The sequence below is a fragment of the Nicotiana tabacum genome, chromosome 16 (genome assembly GCF_000715075.1).
Source record: "Nicotiana tabacum cultivar K326 chromosome 16, ASM71507v2, whole genome shotgun sequence".
Taxonomy (NCBI): Eukaryota; Viridiplantae; Streptophyta; class Magnoliopsida; order Solanales; family Solanaceae; genus Nicotiana; species Nicotiana tabacum.
In genome coordinates, this window is record NC_134095.1 from 117,183,462 (window position 1) to 117,204,259 (window position 20,798).

Here is a 20,798-nt window from a genome sequence, read left to right on the forward strand (position 1 = left end):
ATGTGGTGGAAGATGTGCAACCATCATCAAGTAAATATTATGAGGAAGCCAACTATGTCAACAACTCTCAAGGAGGCTATCAAAGGAAACAATACCAAGGTCAAGGACAACAAAATCAATGGAGGCCTAACCCGCAAGGGCAAGGCAACAAATAGTGGCGAAATGACCAAGGTGGCTCAAATCAAGGAAATTGGAATAACAACAACAACAACTTCTCAAATCGGAGTTCAAACCCTTATGTTCCTCCAAAGGGTAAATATTCAAATCGAGGTTCCTCAAGTGATTCCAAGTTGGAAATCATGCTTGAACGGGTATTGCAAAATCAAGAGAAGTCCGACACTTCTATGAGGAACATGACCGAGCTTCATGGTTCTCATACCGCATCCATTCAAAAATTGGAGATGCAAATTAAAGATATTTCTAGGGAACAAAATCCGAAGCAAAAAGGGACACTTCCAAGTGACACGATTGCGAACCCAAAGGGTAGTGGGAGTGGTCCAACTTCTCATATCATGGAAATTACTACTCGGAGTGGGAAGGTACTACAAGGAGAGAGTGAGCAAGTGGTTGAAGTAGAAGAGTCTGAACAAGAGGTTGAGGTTGAAGAGCCAAGGGTTGTTGAAGCTGAATAGGTTCCGAAAGATTTGAAAGTTCAAGAAGTGAATCGAGAAGAGGTAAGGGAAAAGGTAAAAGAGATACCAAAAGCTCTACCACCTATTCCTAGACCTCCTCCCCCGTTTCCTCAAAGACTTGCGAAGAAGGTTGATGATAGCAAACTCGAAAAGTTCTATGACATTCTCAAGTAGTTATCGGTGAACATTCCATTCATGGAAGCATTTCAAGAGATGTCGGGTTTTGCTAAATATTTGAAAGACTTGATCACCAAGAAGAGAACCACCAAAAAAGAAGTGGTGAATATGACTCACTGGGTTAGTTCCATCATTGCAACAACCACCGTTCAAAAGAAAAAAGACCCAGGAGTTTTCACTATTCCATGTACTATTGGGGCGCGTGATTTTTCAAGAGCCTTTTGTGATAATGGGGCTAGCATCAACTTAATGCCTCTTGCCATTTACAAGCAAGCGGGATTACTTATGCCAAGGACCACAAGTATGATATTGCAAATGGTCGATCTTCCATAAAGAGACTAGTGGGAATTGTCGATGATGTGCTTGTAAAAGTGGGAAAGTTTCATTTACTCGCCGATTTTGTAATCCTTGATTGTGCAGTTGACAAAGAGATCCCTATAATCTTGGGGAGACCATTCCTTGCCACAGGAAGAGCACTAATGGATTCGGAATGGAATGAGATCAAATTCCGTGTGAATGATGAAGAGGTTACATTCTAAGCAAGCAAGGGTATGAAACTACCACATGAATATGAAAGCATCTCAGTGATTGATGTTGTTGTTGAAGTGGAAGATGTGGTTGAAATAAAAATGGAAGAACAATGCCTTGGTGAGGTGTTGGCAGCTATTTTAGTAAACCTTGATGGTGAATATATAGAGGGGTATATGGAATCGGTCAATGCATTAGAAGAACTTGGGTCCTACACTTATGCTCCGAAGAATCTCTCTCTCGACTTGGAGAATAGATCCACTCCTCCCGCACAGCCTTCTATTATTGAGCCACCGCAACTAGAGCTCAAACCACTTCTACCACACTTGAGGTATAAATTTCTTGGCTCAAATGATACTCTACCGGTAATCGTTTCATCTTTGTTGTATGATGTGCTGGTAGAACAATTGTTGGATGTCTTGAAGGAGCATAGGCAAGCTATTGGGTGGACAAATTGCGGACATCCGAGAGATTCTCGCCGAAATTTACGAACACAAGATCCAATTGGAGAATGAGAGTAAACCAAGTGTGGAGCATTAACTAAGGTTGAACCCGTCCATGCAGGAAGTCGTAAAGAAAGAAATCATCAAGTGGTTGGATGTCGGGGTAGTCTACCCCATTGCCGATAGTTCTTGGGTGAGCCCGGCGCAACGTGTGCCGAAAAAAAAGGCATGACAGTGATTGAAAATGATAAAAATGAGCTCATCCCAACAAGAACGGTGATCGGATGGAGGGTGTGTATATCAGAAGCTCAACAGTGCCACGTGCAAAGACCATTTCTCTATGCCTTTTATTGATCAATTGCTTGATCGACTAGCGGGAAGTTCATTATATTGCTTTCTTGATGGATATTATGGTTACAACCAAATCAACATAGCATTGGAGGACCAAGAGAAGACAACATTCACTTGCCCTTATGGAACTTTTGCCTTTAGCCGGATGTCGTTTGGTTTGTGCAACGCTTTGGCTACCTTTCAAAGATGCATGATGTCCATCTTCTTAGACATGGTGGTGGATTTTCTAGATGTTTTCATGGACGACTTTTCGGTGGTAGGTGACTCCTTTGAGCATTGTCTTAACAATCTTAGAGAAGTGCTCAAGAGATGTGAGGAGACCAACCTTATGCTTAACTGGGAGAAATGACACTTTATGGTGTATGAAGGCATTGTATTGGGGCATAAAATTTCAAAATATGGCATAGAGGTTGACCGGGCAAAGATCAAGATCATTTCCAAGCTTCCTCCACCTACTTCAGTTAAAGGTGTCCGAAGTTTTTTGGGGCATGCCGGCTTTTATAAGCATTTCATCAAGGACTTTTCTAAAATTTCAAATCCCATTTGCAAACTCCTTCAGAAATATGCAAAGTTTGTGTTTGACGAGAAGTGCCTCAAAGCCTTTGAGGAATTGAAACAAAAGCTCACCATGGCACCTATTATTGTCACACCCGATTGGTCTCTTCCATTAGAACTCATGTGTGACGCCAGTGGTGTATCTACTGGGGTAGTTCTTGGCCAACATCACAACAAGGTTCTTCACCCGGTCTATTATGCAAGCAAGACACTCAATGGAGCACAAATGAATTACACGGTGACTGAGCAAGAACTTCTTGCCATTGTCTATGCCTTTGAGAAATTCCGGGCTTACTTGTTGGGATCCAAGGTGATAGTGTACACAGACCATGTTGCTCTTCGCTATCTTATGGAAAAGAAGGATGCAAAGCCTAGGTTAATTCGGTGGGTCCTGTTGTTGCAAGAATTTGACTTCGAAGTCAAATATCGAAAAGGGGCGAAAAATCAAGTGGCGGATCATTTATCAAGGCTTGAAGAGGCAGGGAGACCAAAGGAAGATCTTGAAATCAATGATGTTTTCCCTGATGAACACATGTTGGCATTATCTAACACTTTTGCTCCTTTGTACGCCGATATTGCTAACTACTTGGTTAGCGACCTTATTCTGGATGGATTAGAAGCTTATCAAAAGAAGAAGTTTTTGAGAGATTGTCGGCAATAATATTAGGAAGAACCATTATTATTCCGTGTTTGTGCTGATAACATCATCAGAAGGTGTGTTCTAGAAGAAGAGATTATGCCAATTCTAAAGGCATGCCACGACTCACTGGTCGGGGGTCACCATGGAGGCAATCGAACGACGGCAAAGGTGCTTAAATATGGTTATTATTGGTCGTCGATTTATCATGATGAAAAACAAATGGTCAAGGCTTGCGACCAATGCCAAAGGCAAGGATCAATCTCCAAGAGGCATGAAATGCCAATGCACTTTGTGATGGAGATAGAACTCTTTGATGTGTGGGGAATTGATTTTATAGGCCCCTTTGTAAGATCTTGTGGTATGAAATATATCTTGGTGGTTGTGGACTATGTGTCCAAATGGGTTGAAGCAATTGCCTTACCAAATAATGAGGTAAGGAGTGTGACCACATTCTTAAAGAAAAAACATATACACGCGGTTTGGCACTCCTAGAACCATTCTTAGTGATGGTGGGTTTCACTTCTGTAACAAGGCTTTCACGGAGCTACTAGAGAAATATAGCGTCAAGCATAAGGTAGCCACACCTTATCATCCCCAATCAAGTGGCCAAGTTGAATTTTCCAACCGGGAGATAAAGAATATTCTAGTAAAGACTATTAATGCAAACAGGACTGATTGGTCAAGGAAGCTAGATGACGCGTCGTGGGCATACCGCACGGCATACAAAACCCATATTGGCACTTCTCCTTACCGTTTAGTCTTCAGAAAGGATTGTCATCTACCCGTAGAACTGGAACACAAAGCCATGTGGGCTTTAAAAAGGTTGAACTTGGACTGGGCTGAAGCTGCAAATTTGAGGTTAACACAACTCAATGAAATGGAGGAATTTCGTTTCCATGCATATGAAAGTGCAGTTGTGTACAAAGAAAGGATGAAGTTCGTCCACGACAAAAAGATCTTGAAAAGGGAGTTCAAATCGGGTGATTTGGTTTTGCTTTTCAACTCAAGGCTCAAATTGTTTTTGGGCAAGCTCAAATCGAAGTGGTCCGATCCATTCAAGGTGGTAGATGTATCCCCTTTTGGAGATGTGGAATTAGAATCAGAGGATGGGCTCCAAACCTTCAAAGTAAATGGCCAGCGAGTAAAGCACTACTTAGGCACTGATGGAGAAAAACACTTGGTGGAACAGTTGTCTTTCAAAGATGGTCCATGCCCGACCAATAAGTGACCCAAAGAAAGGCCAACTTCATCGTGTCGCGACGTTAAATCAAGCGATTCATGGGAGGCAACCCATGGGTGGTAACATCCTTTTTGTCCTTTAAATTTTAAATTTTGTTAGATAGATTTAATTGAGCAATTTAAAGTGTGTGTTAGAGTGCAGGTGATTCAAAAGATCATAACATAGGGTGAAATTGCACGTGAAAGGGAAGAAAAGTCACCAGGGGAAATCTGCTACACATATGCGGTCACATTTTAACTATGTGGACTGCATAGTGGTCGCATACTTGGGCAGTTTGTTTAGAAAAAAGTGATGGTCAAAATGCGGCGAGGACGTGCACTTTGCAGATCGCATATCAGTTATACGGTCGCACAAGTGTACCGCATTGTGCAATGAGCAACTCAAGTTGAAACCACCGCATAACACTTATGCGGTCGCATAAGGTGTTATCATGTGACTTATCCACCGCAAATTTCATAGGTAAGTATTCCCTCCCCCCCCCCACCCCCCTTCGCACATAAACATACCCCAGCACTCAGACAAAATCATTTCCCTTTTAAACAAAAAAAAAAAGAGAAAGGTAAACAGCCAGTTGAATTTGAAAAGAGTAAATATGTCCAAATTGTTGAATTCATCTCTTAAAGGATTCTCGAATCATCCATTCCTGGTATGTTCTCCCTTTCCCAATTTTTAGTTTTAATTTTGTTGAGTGTTTTTCCTATTTTCGTGGTTTCCTTTAGTGTATGCTCTTACTTCCTCGTCGTTATTGGGTATTTGCTCATAATTGGGGGGGGGGGGTTCTTGGATAATTAGTTAGGCCTGGGGGGCTGGGTAGTAAAATTAGGGTCACCATTGTAGAGGGTGGAGTTAAAATCGTTGAGGACAAAGACTTTTGCGGACCGCATAGTCGATTTGCGGTCTGCATTATTGCCGCATAACGAACCCAAGGTGACTTGAGAAAGATGACAATTTGTGGAGGCTTTGTGATCACATAAGTGATATCCGGACCGCAAAGCCACTGCATACTTAAATAGTTTCTGACCCTTTGTAAAATGTTGTTTGCGGCTGATTTGCGATCGCAAATCCATCTTTGCGGTGGGTTTTGCGATCGCATAGTGTGATGAATTTTCTAAACGCATAGTTTTACGATGGTTATGTGAACCGCATAATGGATATGCGATTGCATAACTGTTTCCTTTCAGCAGGCAAAAAATTTGTGACAAGTTTGCGGTCCACATAGTGGTTATGTGACCGCATAACCTGTCGCATACTAGACTTTCTTTGTAATTTTTGTCTCAAAATTTTTATTTTTATTTTTATTTTTCTTTTTTCCTGATGTCTGCTATGTCGCTCACACTTCATTTCTTTGCAGATATGGCTCCCAAGAAAAATATTGCTTCCAAAAAAAGGGCCTCCACCAGTCGTCAGGCACAACAAACCAAGCGTTCACTACCGGAATCATCCCAACCTACTGCTGCACATCCCTCCTAGTCTGATGAGGAGGAAACCTTGCCATCAGTCGACCTACAAGCTGAGGCAAGAAGAAAAAGAGGAGATGATTTCCAACTCAAGTTTGGGGTCGAAGGCTCTAGGGATCTGTATAAATAAGGGCTCACGAAATGGAAAATCCTTGACAAGAAACAACTGAGTCTGAACGGGCTATAGGAGTAGTACCCTCACATACTAGAGAACATCAAGGCTAGAAATTGGGATTGCTTCACTGAGCTGCCTGATGATTACAATGAAATATTGGTGCGTGAATTTTTTGCATCTTATGGAGCCTCCAGGACACCTCACCACAAGCGCAACAAAGTTTTTTGTGATACTGTCTTGGTTCGTAGGAAGCAGGTGTTTTGTGGCAGTGACACTATAAATGAGTTCTACTTTCCAAACTGGAGATCGGGCACAGCTGAGTATGCCACCAAATAGGCCAACAGAGATAATGAGCGTGGTTGGATAGCCTCAGTGATAGCCAATGGGACCCCCGCTTGGATTGACCCTCTGCTTAAAATATTCAAGGAAGATCTCACACGAGAGGGTAGATTTTGGATCAGCTTTATCACCTCTCGATTGATATCGTCCCAAAATAAAACTGATATAAGCATTGAGAAAGTGCTTCTCATTGCATGTATTATGACAGGGATAAAAATTGATGTGGGTGACATTATTTTCCAAGAGTTAGGGGTGCAGGCCAACCAGACAACCATGTCACTTCCGTTCTCGTGCTTGATCACAACCCTCTGTAAGGTTGTGGAAGTCCTTTTAATGCCACACACTGACAAGACGGGGAAAGCACTGAAGGATATTGATATCACGTGCATTAATGATGTGGTTCCACGGGTAGTTGTTTCTCCCCCAGAGGTTCAGACCCAAATTCTTGTTGATAAAGAGATCTCAGACTCCCAGACTCATGTTTCTCCTCAGGCCATAGTGGCCTCCACTTCCACTCCACAGCCCATCTCTCAGGCCACCATTGCACAGCCTCCTGCCACACTGCCGGCCATTTCAAGGCTCGGTCTCTTAGCTCAACATGCAAATGCTAAGGTAGACCAGCTTTTGAAGAACCTCCCCACACTCATCAGGTAGGCATTGACCTCTATCCAGTCCTCAGTGATGGTCCTCCAACAACAACAAACATCTTATGGGGATTTCCTGAAGCAGCTTGAGGTGCGGATTGAAAAGATAGAGCGAGGTGAGGTTGGAGACTTGCCAAAGCTCCATGATGATGTTGCCACACTGAAGACTGAGCTCCACAAAATACAAAGTTTGGAGTTCGATCTATCCTCTTTCATGCCCGTGGAAGGAGAGCAGGGAGCAGGAACGTCCGTTGTTGGACTAGATCTTGATTTTTCCACTTTGATGACAGCTTCTACACCTCAGACTGTCGGGGCTTCCCAGCCTCTAGCTTCCCTACAGATATTGACATCCCTTCTGAGGAAGATTCCGGACAATCTGCAGAGTCCGAAGGTGGGGAGACCGATGAGGGAGAGACTGATGAGTCATGGTCCGAGGAGGATGAGGGCCCTCAGGAGAAAGGTAAGCAGGTTGCTGCCCCTACAGTTGTAGAGGAGGAACAAGCAGTTGTTTAGAAGGTGATAGAACATTCGCTAGCAGACATGGTCATCCAAGCCAATCCATCTACCACTCAACTATCAGCAGGCGAGGCTAGCAGCTCATAGGCCCCAGCTCCAATGTCGGGCCAGTTGGAGATCCCTCCTCCATCAGTGGAGGTCACTCCTCAGGCCGAGATCTCATCGGCCCCAGCTCCAGCATCAGAGGGTGACCCCACCATCATTCAGCCAGTTTCCGACTCCTATAGCGCTTAGTGCGCCTCAGGGAGCCCCTAAACTCTGTCTTACATTCTTATGCATTGGGGACAATGCATGATTTTTAGTTGGGGGTGGGATAGTCTTGTACAAACTTTTTGTGAACTATTGTACATGTTTTTGAGTTATATAAGCAAATTTCTATAACTTTTGTATATACTTGTGTTGTTTTTGTATATATGTTATCTTTGTATAAAATAAAAAAATAAAAATAAAAAAATAAAACAAAAACAAGTAGATAGTTGGATGCATGTTCATCTTTAGTAATTAGCAATGAATTTCCCTTGGTTTTTCTTCGTCGGGTTCTTTTCCAAGGGTGTAATAGTAGAACCATGGCAGTAAGATGAAACATTTTGACCGGTTTGGTGTAATTGTCTAGTTTCAAGCATGGATGCCTGTAAATAGCCTATACCCTTCCATTAATATAAAAAAAAAATCAACTGTGTGAACTTGAAGCTCGCTCTGTGACTCTATGTTTACCTAGAGCTATACATGTAAATATAATGAAAGCTTCGAGTTGCCAAGGGTTGACTCAAGGCTAAAACTATGTTGAGTCAAATAGTTCGTATGCCATGTGTGTGAGTCTTTATATAAATAATTCTTGTGTTTACTTCTACCATCGAGAACTTGCCCGGTTGGTTTTTCGATGCTAATGATAATTACATTTGGTTGGATAAATGACCTTAGGAAGTCTTTGTGATATTGGAAAACCAGTTAGCCTTTCAAGCTACCCATTGTATAGATATTATCACTAGTTACCCCATTTGAGCCTTTAACCTTTTCTTTGGCCACCTCATTACAAACCTTTCCCCATTTATAAAATAATTCCCTCTTTTGAACTCGTCCCTCCTTGAACATTGAGAATGAGGCTAAAAGCCTAAGTTGGGGGTATGGTGTCAAGTCGGAAATTGGCAAGGTTGTACAGTGAGTGTAGGAAAGTATACCTCAAGATATTCATATGAAACTATTCAAGCTCCAAAAGAAGAATTAAAAAAATGCAAAAGAAAAGAAAAAGAGATGTATGTATATATATAAATATGGAGCCTTGAAGAAAATTAGAGAGGTATTTAAGGTGGTTCAATGTTGGAAGTTAGGGGCTAATGAGGGCTATGTGGTTTGAAAATAAGCAAAGAACAACAAGAAAGAAAAATGTGAGTAGTGTTCAAGGAGGGTGTAGTCACTATACCTAAATGTTTATCCGACCCTTCCCTAAACCTACATTACAAGCTTAAAAAGTCCTTATGGGATCTCCAACCGAACATTTTTAGAATAAAGCGACGAATTAAAATAAGGGCAAGCTTATGGTATGGCATGTTGTAACACTTGAAACTCGTTTTGAGAGTGAGTATCTTTATGAATCCGTCCCTTTTTTGTTGTCATTGTAAATATTGTGAGTTTGGGACTTTCTTTCTAGTGAGGGCACATGAATTGTGAGGTTGGACAGAAGTTGAGTTCTTGAAGTCGAATGCAAGTGCACTCAGCTGAGAGTAACATTTTGTCAAATTGGTCGAGGCTCAAAGTTCACAAGTTGATTAGTTTCTTTGTATATAACAATGATTGTTCAGGAAGGGTAAATAAACGAAAGGGCATGCTTGTAGTACTGACAACTAACATCGTCCACTATCACCATTGTTTCATATCATTTAGCTAGAATCTAGAATAGGATAATGTCATTTTAGTTGCTTTAGGACAAGCAAGAATTTAAGTTGGGGGTGTTGATGTGCCGGAGAAATTCGGCACATTTGATACAAATTGCTTAGATTTTAGCTTGTTTTAAATGCAATTATCTTTCATACTTATGTAATTTTAATGTTTTGTAGTGTATGAGGCTCAAGGACCCAAGAACCTGGAAATGAAATCAAAAAGCCGCAAAAGGACAAGAAAAAGGCAAAATGCGATCGCAGATGTGAGTATGCAGACCGCAAATCCAACATACGGACCACATAGTGCTTAGAGGAATCGCAAAGCCCAACAGTCTGTTGGCTAAATTCAAGCGCAACAAATGTGGTCCATTATGTCGGGCCACATAATGGATTACAAACTCATTGTAGAAGTTGCTGAAGGCGGAAATACGATGACAAATGTGATCGCAAATCAACAATATGGACCGCATAACCTAAATGCGACGACTACCTGGGAACTAGGGTTTCGAAGAGGCGATGGTTGTGACGAGAATGTGGACCTCATGTCTGTTATGCGACAGAAATGTGGTCGCATAGTTGACCTGGAAGGATATTTTTGTCCGATATTGGCCCCGAGTTTTAGCCCACTATAAATAGATTTATTGGGGTTTTGTGGGGGGATCTTGTCTGGTTTTTGAGCTACATTCCAACCTTTGAATATTTATCTCTTTTGGAAGCTTTAGGAGTGAAGAATCTTGCACTTTGTAAGCTTTATGGCTTTTAATATTCTCATCTTTTTGTATTTTAGCATGAGTAGCTAGCTTTAAATACTAAAGTTGTGGACCTTAAATGGGTGTTTAACATTGAATATATATATATAATGGTTGGTTGATATATATTTATTTCTCATTCTTCATTTATTGTTGGTAGTTGCAAACATTAACAAGTGCCATTAAATTCTTTCTTTACTTGGAAAAGTGAGTTAGAGTTCGGTAGAACTAAATATCAAAGACTCAAGGCTTTAAACCTTGTTGAATAGATTCGCTTAGGAATAAGTGAATTTTATTTGGCATAAATTAATTACTCTTAATTGCAACTCTTTTATATTTGTAAAAATCATAAAGAGGAAATACTACCCAACTATTGGAAAATACTGGGTAGTCATTTAGAAATCATTTTCATATCTAAAGAACCTTCCATTAGAAATATATCATATTAACACCGATAGCATTACACTTCATTGAAGGGGACACAAACTTGGTTTCCTTAATCAAATTATTTACATTCTCAACGTTACAATTATGTATCTCTTAATATCACAATCATATCATACTTTGGTTACAATTAACGGAATAGAATTACGACCTAAGTCAAGTAGCACACTGCTTGAGTAACCTTTTCACACCTATTCCCTGTGGGATTCGACCCCAACCTTGTTGGATTATTATATTTGACACCAACTACCTTACACTATTAATTAAAGTGTAATTTGAGCATATCAGCCATCACGGTCCCGGTGGTTGGAAATTCGGGTCGTGACAAGTTGGTATCAGAGCTCTTGGTTGCTTAAGTCTCACAATTTACGGACAAGCTTAGTAGAGTATGAGGGATTGGTATGGAGACGTCTGTGTTTATCCCCCTGAGGCTACGGAGTTAGGAACAGTTTTACTTCTATTCATCTCTATCATGCGATTTGATTTGTCAATGTTAATTGAACTTCTACTCTGTTCTTTCGCAGATGGCGAGAACATGTGCTTCTTCATCCGCTGATCAGCAGCCCGAGCCCCTAGTGGCAACTCCTACAAGGGGCAGAGGATAAGGCTGAGGCCATGCTAGAGGCTGAGGTAGGTGCAGGGCTCAGCTTAGAGCAGCAGCACTAGCGGCAGGGCCTCAGGTAGAGTTTGACGAGAAGGCTCCAGCCCAGACCGTTTCAACGGGGTCAGCTCAGGTCCAGAGGAGTTCATCGCTACCCTGGTACTTTAGGATGCTCTGGTTCGTCTAGTAGGCTTTATGGAAAGTGTTGCCTAGGCATGCTTACTTCTTGTAGCACCAGCCATCTCTCAAGTTAGGGGAGGATCACAGACTCCCGCTATTCGCACTCCAGAGCAGATGGCTCCTCAGTTTCAGACTCCAGTAGTTTAGCCAATTGGGGTAGTCTAGCCGGGTATTGTATCTCAGACCGGTGATGGAGCAGCTATGTCTATTGATGCTTTGTGGAGGTTGTATAGGTTAACCAAGCTCTTCACTACTACCTATGGCGGTACATCTTCAGAGGATCCCTAGGACTATTTGGACAGTTGTCACGAGGTTCTATGGAACATGGGGTTAGTGGAGACAAATGGGGTCGACTTTGCTACTTTTTGTCTGTCAGGTTCCGCCAAGATTTGGTGGAGATATTATTGTTTGGCTAGACTAGCTGGGTCACTGGCTTTGACTTGGGACCAGTTCTCTCAGCTATTTTTGGAGAAGTTTCTTCCTATCACTCAAAAAGAGGACTATTGGAGGCAGTTTGAGCATCTCCAGTAGGGTTCTATGATTGTCACTAAGTATAAGACCGGATTTATTACCTTGGCCTGTCATGCTCTTATTATACTTCCCACCGAGAGAGGGGGTGAGGAGGTTTATTGAGGGACTAGTTTAGCCTATCAGATTGCAAATGGATAAGGAGACAGGGAGTGAGATTTCTTTCCAGGATGTAGTCAATGTGGCCAAACGAGTTGAGATGGTTCTATTACAGGGGAGTGGTCAGGGGTCTGCTAAGAGGCCCTGTCATTCTAGCAAGTTCAGTGGTGCCTCATCTGGAGGTAGGGATTCTTTTGGTAGGGGTTATCCTCCCAGGCCATTTCATTCAGCACTTCAGGCCTCTCATGGTGCTCCAGGTGGTCGTGGTTCTCATATGCAGTATTCAGATCAGCTACCATATAGTGCATCACCAGCTCCTATCAGTGCACCTCTGCTCCAGAGTTTTCAAGGTGGTTACTCAGGCTATCAGGGTCAGTTTCAGGATCATCAGTCTCAGCAGCCGAGGGCTTATTACTTGTGGCAATACAAGGCATATTGCTAGATTTTGCCCTCGAGCATGGAGTATTTCTCAGCATCAGGGTTCTCATGTTATGGTCCCAGCACCGGGTGTTCCACCGCCTGCTCAGCTAGCTAGAGGTAGGGGTCGAGGTCAGGCCGCTAGAGGTAGAGGTCAGGCCGCTAGTGATGGAGGTCAGCCAGCGGGAGGCCATCCAAGGGATGTAGTTCCGAATGGTGGGCCCAGCCTCGATGTTATACTTTCCCAGCCCGGTCTGAGGCTGAGTCCTCTAATGTAGTTATCATAGGTACTTTTCTGGTTTGTAGTAGAGATGCTTCATTTCTGTTAAATCCGGGGTCTACATATTCCTATGTGTCTTCTTATTTTGCTTCGCATATGGTTGTGCCTCGTGATTCCTTGAGTGCTCTTGTATATGTGTCTACATCGGTGGGTGATTCTATTATGGTAGATCGTGTTTATCATGCTTGTATAGTTGATATTGGGGGTCTTGAGACTAGAGTAGATCTCCTACTCCTCTATATGGTAGACTTTGATGTCATTTTGGGGATGGATTGGTTGTCACCTTATCATGCCATATTGGACTATCATGCCAAGACCGTGACCTTAGCATTGTCGGGGTTGCCTCGATTGGAGTGGAGGGGGACTCCTGGTCATTCCACCAGCAGGGTTATCTCTTATATAAAGGCTCGGCGTATGGACGAGAAGGGGTGTTTGGCTTATTTGGCTTATGTTCGTGATTCTAGTGCTGAGGTTCCTTCTGTGGATTCTGTGCATATTGTTCATGAGTTTCCAAAGGTATTCCCTTTATACCTGTCGGGTATGCCACTTGATAGGGATATTTCCTTTTGCATTGATTTGGCTCCGGACACTCAACCCATTTCTATTCCTCCATATCGCATGGCTCCGCCAGAGTTGAAAGAATTGAAGGAGCAGTTGCAAGATTTACTGGATAAAGGCTTTATTAGACCTAGTGTCTCACCCTGGGGTGCACTGGTGTTGTTTGTTAAGAAGAATGATGGATCGATGTGGATGTGTATAGATTATCAGCAAGTGAACAAGGTCACCATCAAGAACAAGTACCCATTGCTGAGGATTGATGATTTGTTTGACCAGCTTCAGGGTGCCAAGGTATTCTCGAAGATTTATTTGAGATTGGGCTACCACCAGTTGAGGATTAGGGCATCCGATATCCCTAAGATAGCTTTCCACACTCGGTACGAGCATTATGAGTTTTTAGTGATGTTGTTTGGGTTGACAAATTCCCCAGCTGCATTCATGGATTTGATGAACCGAGTGTTCAGGCCGTATTTGGATTCCTTCGTGATTGTCTTCATTGATGATATTTTGATCTACTCTCGCAGCCAAGAGGAGCATGAGCAGCATCTTCAAGTCATTCTTCAAACTCTGAGAGACAGTTAGTTGTATGCTAAGTTTTTGAAGTGTGAGTTTTAGTTGAGTTCAGTTTCCTTCTTGGGTCACGTCGTATCAGCATATGGTATTCAGGTAGATCCTAAGAAGATTGAGGTAGTCAGGGATTGGCCTCGACCCTTATAAGCTACAAAGATCCGGAGTTTCTTGGGTTTGGCGGGTTATTACTGCTGGTTTGTGGAGGGATTTTCATCTATAGTATCCCCGATAACTCGGTTGACCCAGAAGGGTACCAAGTTCAGGTGGTCGAACAAGTGTAAGGCAAGTTTTTAGAAGCTTAAGACAGCTTTGACTACGGCATCGGTGTTGGTATTGCCTACAGGTTCAGTGTCATATATAGTATATTGTGATGCATCTCGTATTGGACTTGGTGCGGTGTTGATGTAGAATGGCAAGGTTATTGCATATGCTTCACGGCAGTTGAAGATTCATGAAAAGAATTATCCAGTTCATGATTTGGAGCTAGCATCCATTGTTCACGCACTAAAGATTTGGAGGCATCATTATATGGCGTGTCATGTGAGGTGTTCATAGATCACAAGAGTTTGCAATACTTGTTCAAGCAGAAGGAGCTAAATTTGAGGCAGAGGAGGTGGTTGGAGCTATTGAAAGACTATGATGTCACCATCTTTATCATCCGGGGAAGGCCAATGTAGTGGCCGATTCTTTGAGTAGGAAGTCAGCCAGTATGGGCAGTCTTGCGTATATTCCGGTCGCTGAGAGACCACTTGCTTTGGATGTTCAGGATTTAGCCAATCAGTTTATGAGGTTGGATGTTTCTGAGCCCAGCCGTGTTCTAGCTTGCATAGTCGCTCGTTCTTCATTATTCGAGCGTATTCGAGATCGGCAGTATGATGATCCTCATTTGCCTATCCTTAAAGACACGGTGCGGCACGGGGGTGCCAAGCAGGTTACAGTCGAAGATGATGGAGTTTTGAGGATGCAGGGTCGAGTTTATGTGCCTAACGTGGATGGACTTTGTTAGTTGATCATAGAGGAGGCCCATAATTCTCGGTATTCTATTCATCCGGGCACCACTAAGATGTATCACGATTTGCGGCAGCATTATTGGTGGAGGAGGATGAAGAAGGATATTGTTACGTATGTAGCTCAGTGTTTGAACTGTCAGCAGGTGAAATACGAGCATCAGAGACCTGGTGGTTTGCTTTAACAGATTGAGAATCCTGAGTGGAAGTGGGAGCATATCACTATGAACTTCGTTGTTGGACTCTCACGGACTCAGAGGAAGTTTGATGCGGTATGGGTTATTGTTGATAGGCTGACTAAGTCAGCGCATTTCATTCCTATGGCAGTTTCCTATTCTTCTGAGAGGTTAGTTGAGATCTATATCCGGGAGATTGTCGTCTTCATGGTGTGCATGTGTCCATCATTTCTAATCAAGGTATGCAGTTTACCTCACATTTCTGGAGGGCAGTTCAGCATGAGTTGGGTACACGTATCGAGTTGAGCACAGCATTTCATCCTCAGACGGATGGACAATCCGAGCGTACTATTCATAGTTTGGAGGATATGCTCCGAGCATGTGTTATTGACTTTGGAGGGTCTTAGGATTAGTTATTGCTATTAGCAGAGTTTTCCTACAACCACAACTACCAATCGAGCATTCAGATGGCTCTCTATGAGACATTATATGGTAGGCGGTGTCGGTCACCGGTTGGAAGGTTTGAGCCGGAAGAGGCTAGGTTGTTGGCTAGAGATTTAGTTCAGAATGCCTTGGACAAGGTTAAGATCATTCAGGATAGGCTTCGCACAACTCAGTCCAGGCAGAAGAGTTATGCTAACTGCAAGGTTTGTGATATGGCATTCATGGTCGGAGAGTGAGTGTTGATGTGTCGCCCATGAAGGGTGTGATGAGATTTGGGTAGAAGGGAAAGCTAAGCCCTAGGTTCATTGGTCCTTTTGATATCCTTGATAGAGTAGGAGAGGTAGCTTACAAACATGCGTTGCCACCGAGTTTATTAGTTATGCATCCAATGATTCATGTGTCTATGCTTTGGAAGTATCACGGCCATCCATCCCATGTGTTAGACTTCAGCAGTGTCCAATTGGACAAGGACTTGACCTATATGGAGGAGTTGATAGCTATTCTAGACCGGCAGGTTCGTCAGATGAGATCGAAGAGTTATCCTTCAGTTCGTGTTCAATGGAGAGGTCAGCCTATCGAGGCAGCTACCTGGGAGTCCGAGTCCAATATGCGGAGCCTATATTTCCATCTTTTCCCCGACTCAGGTACTTTTCTATGTCGTTCAAGGACGAACGGTTGTTTTAGAGGCGGAGAATGTGATGACCCAAAAGGTCATCTCTTGTTTTAAAAGTCAAATCTGTGTTCTGAGGCCATAAAAACCTCCTCTTGTCTCACCTCGATTTGCATATGCAGTCCGGGCATATATCCGGAAAGCCTTTATGTGAAAATTTGAGAAAAATGCTAATTGTACCTTTAAAATTGAATTTAAGTTGACTTCGGTCAACATTTTTGGGTAAACGGACCCGGACCCATGATTCGACAGTCCCGGAGGGTCCGTAGGAAAATATAGGACTTGGGCGTATGCACGGATTTGAATTCCGAGGTTCCTAGCCCGAGAAATGAATTTTTGAAAGAAATTGTTTAACTGAAAATATAAGAATTTATGGAAATCTAAAGTGTGTTTGAATTTGATGGTATCGGGGTCGTATTTTGGTTCCGAAGCCCGATACAGGTTTATTTTGGTGTTTAAGTTGTGCCTGTAAAATTTGGTAAGAAACGGAATTCATATGACGTGAATCGGACCCTCGGTTGTGAAAATGGTAACTTTAAGAGTTCTTGAGATGTTTCTTTGATTTTGATTCTAAACTCATATTTCTAGACGTTATTTTGGCGATTTGATCACACGAACAAGTCTGTATGATGTTTTTAGGTTGGGGTGCATGTTTGGTTTGGAGCCCTGAGGGCTCGAGTGAGTTTCGGATAGGCTATGGGGTGATTTACACTTAGAAATCTGGTATGAGTTGTTGCTTCTGGTGTACAGGCATTTTGTGCTTCGCGGTCGTGAAGCCACTCTCGCGATCGCGAAGTGTACTCAGGGCTGGATATGGGTTTGTTCATCGCGAACGTGTAGCCAGGGTCGCGAACGCGGAGCACTGGGGGGGCTGCTCTACGTGAATGCGACCGGTGTTACGCAAACGCGTATAGTAAAAATGGAGGTGGGCTGGGAATCAGTCATTTCTTCTACGTGAACACGTACATTGGTCCGCGAAAGTGAAGTCCTGGGGGGAAGACCCTTCGCGAACGCATAGAAGATCTCGCAATCGCGTAAGCCTGAGTAAGGCAGCTCTTTGCAAACGCGGCAGGCCCTTAGCGAACACGAAGAAGGCCTGCCCAGTCTCTTAAAAAAAAAATCAAAATGGGAAAGGGCCATAATTTCATATTTTCAAAAACTAGAGAGCATTGAGGCGATTTTCAAGAGACAAGTTCTTCCCCAAAGTGTTGGTATATGATTCTAAACCTTTTTTTTTCAATTTCCCATTACATTTCATCAATTTCCATCCAAAAATCTAGGGTTTTCATGGTAGAAATTGGGGGTTTGGGTAGAGTTAGGGCTTTTTGTATAATTGAAACTCGTTTTGGGGTCGGATTTCAAAACTAATTGCATATTCGGGCTCGCGGGTGAATGGATGATCAGTTTTTGGTCCGAACCTTGAGTTTTGACAAAGCGGGCCCGGGGTCGATTTTTGACTTTTTGGGGAAAATAATAGAAAACCTATAATTAAGCATTGGAGTTGAATTCTTTAGCATTTATTGATATTGTTAAATTATTTTGGATTAGATACAATTGAATTGGAAGTGGAATCAAAAGGGAAAGCGGTATTTGACGCTTGAGTTTGGCCGTGGAATTCGAGGTAAGTGTTTGGTCTAACCTTAGATTGAGGGAATAGGTGTTGTGTCTTATTTGCTATGTGTTGGTGTCGAGTACGACGTATAGGTGAGGTGACGAGTATCTATACGTCGGAGTCAAGCATGCCCGTGAGTCTTATATTAAGATTGTTGCGATTTTTATTATGTATTGTTCATGTTTAAATTGATAATTAGCACTGTGGAACAAGACTTATGATAAATTCTTGGTAATTGACCATTGTCGAGTATTGATTCAAGTTGAGGATTATTTGTGTAGTAACTGTTGAAACTAGATTGGTTATAGTCGATTCCCTTGTTGGGATGATATTGTTTCTATTGTTGACTCCCTTTCCGGGACGGTATTGTTTCTATTAATGTTTCTATTGTTGATATTCTTGTCGTGATGTTATCATTGTATTTTTTGGGTGAGGAAGAGTGTAAAGCATGAAGGGTGATGTCGTGTGTTATATTGTGAGTGAGTGTTAATGCACGAAGGGTGATGTCATGCTGATATTGTGAGTATTAATGCACGAAGGGTGATGTCGTGCCATATTAATGAAATTAAAATCACAAAGGGTGATGTCGTGCGATGATTATGAGAGAGTAATAGCACGAAAGGTGATGACGTGCCGTTTCTGTTGATTTCTATGGTGAGGACGAGAGTAAAAGCACGAAGGGTAATGTCATGCACTTGTTTCTGCGTTATTAACTTCGTTGCTGCAAGTTTGATATTTACTTTGTCGTCTTACTTTATTATTGTCATAACCTGATATTCCCCTCAACATGTTTCCCTTTTTCTGTCTTATTCTATTTAATTCTTGTTATTATTACTTCTCGTATATGATTAAATTGCACGAGTTTATATGGTTGTTGTGTCCTAGCCTAGTCACTACTTCGCCGAGGTTAGGCTCGACACTTACCAGTACATGGGGTCGGTTGTACTAATACTACACTCTACACTCCTTTGTACAGATCTCGGTACTGGACCCTACGGACTATAGTTCGAGGTTGCTGCCTTCAATCCACTAGAGACCCGAGGTAGTCCTACAGACGTCTACAGGCCTTGGCGTGCCCTTCTATCATATTTCCTTCTATTTTATCTATTTCTGAGATAGATTTGTATTATTCCTGTTCAGACCACTGTTTGTAGTAGTCATAGACAGTCTGTGACATTTTGACACAAGTTCTGGGTGGAGTTGTATTATGGATTTTGTACTAGTATTCAGTTAGATTGTTAAATTCCGTTCTTCCATATTTTGTTCTATTGTTTATGTTATGTTAACTTGTAAACTGCTAAAAGATAAAGTAAAAAGGTAAACAAATCAGTAGCATTGGCTTGCCTAGCGGGTTCAATGTTAAGCGCCATCACGGTTCCGATAGTGGGAAATTCGGTCATGACAATATATAACAATAGAATCCCCCACCGGTGTAGACACATATGTGGGATAACTCAAAGAATCACAAGGCACAACTATGAAGCAAAATAAGATGACACATAGGAGTATGTAGACCCTGGATCAAATAGAACTGAAGCATCCCTACTGCAAACTGAAATAGTACCTCTAATAACAGCATCGGATGACTCAGCCTCAGGCCTGGCCGAGAAAGCATAACATCGGGTACGGGCCTAACCACTCTAAACCATATCCCTAGAACGGCCTCATACTAGCTGGCCTCCATCTTTAACGCCCTAAACTCCACCTCTACCGGGCTGACCTTGATCAGGGCCAAATACACCACTACGAAGTGGCGAGAGCGGCCGAAGCAGCTTTTACCCGAGATAGTCGGGATCGAATCCACAAGGAGCTAGAAGTGGGAATTGGATTCTTATCCAAACTAGAGATGCGTAGTGCTCTTAATTACTCTTCCAATCATCTTTCGGTTGGTTATTACTTCTAATATTTATGCTACTGATAAGCTAAATTAAACTAAGAATGATTGCTTGTAGGATTTTCTAATTAGTAAAAAAGGCACTAGGGAAGTGACTTTCCCCTAGGTGAATACTTGACGGGATCTAAAGCCTAAGGCAAAGACGTTATGTTGGGTATTGTGATATAGCCAATGCACGAAATTACTTACTCTATACCTCTCGGTAGCTTGAGTGACTTTGCCCTAATTGACTTTCTCAAGACCAATTGGGTGTCAAAATTGTGCAAGCATTATAGGCTCAAGTTGGGTATTACTATCTCTAGATTTAACCCTTTAATTGGGACTATCAATCTCTTGATTACATCCCAATTCCTTGTTGGACTAATTTTTCTAGACTTAAGCTCTCTTTCTCAAGAAGAACCCAAGTCAAATAGGCACAAATTAGTGTTTGCAACCACTAATTCAACATGGAAAACAAAAATCAGTCCAAATATCAATTACCCATAAACATCTAAGCCTTAAATCAAATGACTCATCAAATACCCACACTAGGGTTGAGCCACAACCCTAGCTAATGGGTCTAGCTACTCATAATAATGGAAGAAAACAGAGAAATAGATGAAGAATAACCCATATGATTTAATTACAAGCTAAGATAAAGAAGATTCGGTGTTAATTAGCAACAATTTACTCAAAATAGCCTAACACAGTCGTTCACGTGCTCTGGTCTTTCGCAGATTACAAAACATGCCATAAAAATGTGAAAAGAAAGTATTTATACTAGGCCGAATTTTCTGGACAAAAATACCCCTGACAAGGTAGTGCGGTCCGCATAAAATGCACCGCGGACCGCGCTGAGTCTTTTTGGCTTGATTCTGCATTCTCTGAATCTGGCCACCGCGGGCCGCATAAAATGCACCACAGCCGCGGTGGCTTCAATGCAGTCCGCACAAAATGGCTTGCGGACTGTGCTGGCTTCAATCTCCACTTGTCATAAATCTCTGAATCTCATCTCCGCGGACCGCACAAAATGAAGTGCAGTCGCGGTGAGGCTACTGCGGTCCGCACAAAATGGT